The sequence below is a fragment of the Ursus americanus genome, chromosome 6, assembly GCF_024610735.1.
Source record: "Ursus americanus isolate L20-20 chromosome 6, mUrsAme1.1.p, whole genome shotgun sequence".
NCBI classification, from domain to species: Eukaryota; Metazoa; Chordata; class Mammalia; order Carnivora; family Ursidae; genus Ursus; species Ursus americanus.
In genome coordinates, this window is record NC_142132.1 from 73,096,769 (window position 1) to 73,102,974 (window position 6,206).

General features: G+C 39.1%; 1 pseudogene; it reads right to left on the reverse strand.

Annotated features, from left to right (window-relative positions):
- Positions 1-2,376: 2,376 nt before the first annotated feature.
- On the reverse strand, positions 2,377-4,107 carry LOC148110013 (uncharacterized; annotated as a pseudogene).
- Between the last annotated feature and the right edge of the window lie 2,099 nt (positions 4,108-6,206).

The window sequence follows — 6,206 nt, forward strand, 5'->3', positions numbered from 1 at the left end:
TATGTTATTTATAGACCTCAGCGATTTTCCTCTTCAATTATCTGTCGCAGTGCTGATCAGCTAAGTTTGAAATGTGTGAATAAACAATGTTATTTTGTCAGCATCTGTGGGGAGGTGGAGAAGTGGACCTGAATAGCATTTTTCAAAGACTCTAAGACTCTAGGAAACACCTTTGTGAGGAAGTTTTAGCTACTTTGCCAGGATCTTCCAGAGACCGAAAGAGTTGGGTGTATCAGTGAAGCTTTTCCTAAACATTAATGAGAGTCAAATACACAGAAAACCACATTCCTCTCCTAAACTAAGGTATTGATGGGCATGTGACGTAAATAACACCATTGTAATCACGCTGATCTAAGTCCCACACATGAGTTTTGTTAATCTGGAAAGTTGTAAACTCAGATAAGAAGATAACACCAGCCAATTTTAATATTTTTAAAGAATTTTCAAAGAATTTTCACATATGGTAGACTTAATTTTAGAGCACTGTGAGATTTACAGCAGAGACAACTGGGGGTTAGGGGTGGGACCTGGGTCTCCTCACCATGGGATCAAGGTTTACCTTCACACCCATATGTTAAGGATTTAGAATCAGACAATTACATTATTATTCCACCATCTTCAATTACCATATTTTGATTTTAGCAACCATCTTAGTTTATCATTACTCTTCTTACCTTCAAAGGGAATTGGCTCTGTTAATACTTGTATCATGTTGTAAATGCATACCAAACTTTAATGCAGATTTCATTAAGCATATCTTTCTGATAGTACGATTATGAAATCAAATCTTCCATTTTGGAATTTACATCTGCCTCTGTCAAATTTCCATTGTTGATGACTTTTTATTTTATTTATTTATTTATTTATTTATTTTTACCTGGGATTATTTTATTCATTTATTCATTTACGCCACAAATAACCCCGAGTATTTATTATACGTCAAGAAGTGTTCCGGACCCTGGAGATACGAACGACAATGCATCCCAAAGGACAGGATTCCACACCACCCCCTCTGTAGACATCTACGCATCTTGCTGGATGCAAGGAACAAAACTTTATGTCTTTTATTATTTTTTTTTTAATTTTTAACTTTATGTCTTTTAGGTACCAGCATCCAGGCATCTCTTACTTGTAGTCAAACACAATTCAGTATGTCTTGCACTCCCTCTGGATTCTTGCTAAAGTACATGCTTTGCTAGTAGCATTTTCAGTAGGGGATTGTGGGTGGTAAACTACTTTGGCTCTTACATGTTTAAAAACATATTTATTTTAACCCTGCTCTTTAAAGAGAGTCTGGCTGGCTAGTGAATTCCAGGTCTCCGGATGTTTTCCTTCGGCATTGTGAGTATATGAAGGCATCACCTCTGACCTCTATTGTTATTGGAAGCTCTACTGTCGATTTCTCACTTCTTTGTATGCAATCCATCTTCTCTTTTGTAGGCCATGTTTTCCCTTCTTGCTTCCTGTTGTGCAGTTATACTATGAGGTTTCTAGGTAGAGAGTTATTGTTATTTTCTTGCTAATCATTCAGTGAGGTTTTTCAATTCAAGTTTTCATTCCTTTCATTTCTGGAAAATTATCAGTCATTTTATTTGTAAGCATTATCTTTTTTCCATTCCCCTTTTTTCTTTTGCCACTTCCACTGAATATAGTTCTGAACTTCTCATCCTACCCTCCAGGACCCATAATTTCCTCCTTAGTCTTACTGTGCTGTGATCTAGAAACTTCTCCCTCAGTGCTATCCTTCAACTCATTAATTCTCTCTCTTAAGATACACCCTGTGTACCATCGAGATGATTTCTTGCGGGTTACTATGATTATGATTTTACTTTCAATAATTATATTTTTCACTGTCTAGTTTTCCAATGTATTCCTTTTCACATCCTTCCATTCTTGTTTCATCAATGCTACTTCCTTCCTCTTGTCTTTGAGCAGTTTACATTATTTTTAAGTTCTCAGATGGATTTCTACATCCTTAGGGGTTAATTCTTCCATTTGTTGAATTTCCCAACTATTTTTATGCTAACACACTTCTGCACATGCTTAAAATTTTTTAAAGAGCTATTCTTGCTTGGTAGTTCTCCTTCATATATGACCTTACTTTTCACATGATCTGTGTTTGGCGTCAACCAAACGTGGACTTATAGAAGCAGATCAATTTGAATCTTTTTCTCCATATGAAAGGTTTACTTTTGGACCTTACATGAATATTGTATAGACTCAGTTCCTGTGTTCCATGGTTCCTCTGCTTCTTTACTTTACACGTATAAATTCAATGCTCTCAAAAACAAAATCTACATCTAAGATTTAATAAACTACATCTTTTATTTAAGAAGAAGTTGCATTTTTTGATTAAACCAACTTGAGGCTAAATGACTAAAGACCTATGAAAATAACATCTGGCATCTCCTGGCTCCCCACGCATCTCTCCTCACCGTTGTATTTTCTGTTTATGAGTGAGTCTGTGCTTCCGTTTCACCATCCCTTGTAAGATCTTCATTCCAGATTACTTGGACCCACGAATCGTTTTTCTCGATCGACCAAGAAGTACCTAGCAATTCTGTCATCAAAGATAACATTTTCTGGCCCAATCCTGGAAATGCCCGTCCCATGTAATACGTTGGGGCTCTGAATCTTCTCCTGTGTGGGGACTGGTGACAAAGACTTGGAGTGATCAAGGAGAATCTCCTAAGGATAAGGGTATGCAGCAGGAGGAATCCCACACTGAAAGACAGCCTCTGCTGGCATCTGGAGAGTCTCTCCACCGGACAGAGTGAGCTGGTCAACAAGGTGCCGTGTGGAGGTTTTGTCATAGATTCTGGTCTCTCCTCTTCTTTTCTAACCACCTCACACATGAAAACAGGCTGGGAGTCTTCTTCCCTCACATTAGTTCCACTGGTGAATGACATGCATTCAGGTTTTGACTAAGCGTTTCCTGTGCTTCACCAGGTGAAATACCGTGCGTTCTTAGAAGATTTGACTTCTTGCTCACCTTATTAAAATTCTCAACAAATGCATAAAATTCTGGCAGCAAACATCTGGGAACCTCTGCTGCTGTACCATCTCTACGTGGATCGGTATCCCCATTGAGGAGCACTGGGCTGGGATTTTATTCTCTAATTCCTGGTGTGAGCTCCAGGGGAGATCTCTGCTTGTTTCTGGTTTGCTTCTTGGAGCAACAGCACTTGACCTCCATAGGTTGGAATCCCAAAAGCAAGGAGCCCGACTCCCAAAGATGGAAACCAGAGAAGAGGGAAACTGTTCCACTCAGCAAACTGATAAAATGTTTCTGCCCAGTGACTTCGTGAAGAACTTCATCTGGGTCATAGGAGGGCACAATCTTTTGATGCTTTTCTTAAACTGCCCATAACTGATTGATAACCATCAGCAGACACGTTGTCAAAGGACAACTTCACAGCTTTTGATGCCATCGGCTCAGAGCTCTTTTGCCCTGCAGATCAAGGGAATCCTTGTTCTATACTTTCATCTGTTGACTGGTGCTTCATCTTGATCACCTTCTTCATCAGAGTCTCCTCCTTTCCTCGTCTGTCCTAGAGTGTGTTCTAGAGCATGTTTCTGGAGCACATTCTAGAGTCTATTCTAGAGTGTGTTCTGGAGCGTGTTCTAGAGTCTATTCTAGAGTGTGTTCTGGAGTGAAACTGGAGCGTGTTCTAGAGTCTATTCTAGAGAGTGTTCTGGAGCATGTTTCTGGAGCATCTTCTGGAGAGTGTTCTAGAGTCTATTCTAGAGTGTGTTCTGGAGCGTGTTTCTGGAGTGTGTTTCTGGAGCATGTTTCTGGAGCATGTTTCTGGAGTGTGTTCTAGAGTCTATTCCAGAGTGTGTTCTGGTGTATGTTCTAGATTGTATTCTAGAGTATGAGAAAAGCTGTTAAAAGCCCTGGTTTGGACACCAACTTTCAGACCTATATGTTCACGCTTATCTTTAAGAAGCTGTTTTATCTTGTTTGCTGCTGAAGGTGTCACGGTGAGGGGAGCCTGGCTGGGCTGCAGCTTCCCTTTGCTCATGGCCCAGACAGTGGCCCGGACTGATGAAGCCAACCTCCTTGCCATCCTGGTGCTGCAGTGTCTCAGGCCTGTGCTTGGCCATCTCAGCCTTTCCCCATGGACACAGTGGCTGTGTTCTGTGGATGACTCTTTAATCTTTGTTTTGCCATTGTCACCTTTTCCCTGATTCTTATCATCAGTCCACATTTATCATCATATTTTGAATAAATGACAGGCAAAACAGAAAACTTTGGGGAAAAAATAATTTTTCAGGGTTAAAGCAGCATAAAAGGTGTAATGTTTGTCAAATTTGGAGCACTCAGTTAACAATGAAAGTTAGAACTTGAATGACTTCTGGACTGTATCATGAGGACCAGCAGGTGAGAGCTACAGGACGAGGTCTTGCCTCTGTGGAGAAGAAAGTTCATATTGGAAGTAACTAAACAGGGAATGGGGCTTTTTCAGTGCCATGAATTTCTAGTGACTAAAATGGGGCCAGAAGATGACCTGGTGATAGAGGTGTGTAAACTACATGTTTAACTAGAAGTTACTGTAGGTGTCCTCTACCATCTCTCTCCAACACTATTCTTCAGGTTCTAGTATTTTATGATTTAAATGAGTTAATAATCCTTCTGAAATGATCTAAAGTAATAAAAAATATCATTCATCAGTAGCATTTGATGAGTTAATGTTGAAGATCTACCAACAGGTTCTCTGGTGGAGGGACATTTCTCTTTAAACATCAACCCTGTACCACCAAGTTAATGAATGAGTTTGCTTAAAGGCATCTGAATATTGCTCACATAAAAGTTGTAGAGTGTTTCTATGGAAGGAGTTTATTTCTTGTAATATATCTGATTTGCTAAAAGATAGAGTATATGATAATCTGTTCATTTCCAAAACAGCTTTGTTGAAAAATTGGATTATGTTTACTACTTTGATTGTTGATTCATACCTTCAAGATCATATAACCAAAAGATATCTTTTTTTAAAAATATTTTATCTATTTATTTATTTATTTGACAGAGAATGAGAGACAGTATAAGCAGGGGGAGGGGCAGAGGGAGAGGGAGAAGCATACTCCCTGTGGAGCCAGGAGCCTGATGTGGGGTTCTATCCAAGAACCCTGGGATCATGACCTGAGCTGAAGGCAGACGCTTAACTGACTGAACTACCCAGGCACCCCCAAGCGATGTCTTTAAACAATATTCTTTCATAAGAATCTTTCATCTTTAAAGATGATGCAATTCTGGAGTTTAGAACTACGACTTTCCATTACCTGGAAATGACAAGAAATGTAACTACAATCATGAACACAGAAGTACACTAGAATTATTTGGAAAATCGGTTTGAGAATGTTCAGAAAACTATTTTCCCTGTCACCAGATAAATGGTACTCACTTTACTGCCTTCAGAAACCAATTTCATTTTCTTTCTGAAAACTTTTTTAAGGTATTGGAAAAAATAAATTCTTCTTCTTCTTCTTCTTCTCCTTCTTCTTCTTCTTCTTCTTCTTCTTCTTCTTCTTCTTCTTCTTCTTCTTCTTCTTCTTCTTCTTCTTTTTAATTTGTTTGAGAGAGAGAGAGAGCAGGGTGGGGGGCAGAGGCAGAGGGACAGACCCAAGCAGATTCCACGTGGAGCATGGAACCCAGCGCAGGGCTTGATTCCAGGAGCCTGAGATCATGACCTGAGCCGAAACCAAGAGCTGGATGCTCAACCTACTGAGCCACCCAGGCGCTCCAGAATATACTCTTGAATACAGTTTCTTTCTTGAAGCATATTTGAGTATCTAAATGCTTTTGCTTAAAAACTACTATGCTAATTATACTTTCATTAATTTCAGCTGAATCTTAGTCATCTTGGTTATACAACTTAACCTAAGTTTGAAAAATGGAAGAAAATGATGAAAGAAAAAGCATGTAAAATACTACTAAGAATTAATTTCCTTGCCCAAACCAGAGTGGTTATCGTTAAAGCATTAGATTTTAAGAGGCAGTTTAGCTGGTCCCTAGAGTCACTGCAGGAAATCACTGGTCAGACCACACTCTGATTACATAGTAAATAGAAAAATAATCTGTTTTGAGACTAAATCTGCTTATTAGATAGTTGAAGACTGGCAAAAACCCATTTTTTTCTTTGTTCAAATAGCATGTTAAGTGGCCCAACTGTGGGTCTTGAATCACTTTCAGTAAACATGTCCAT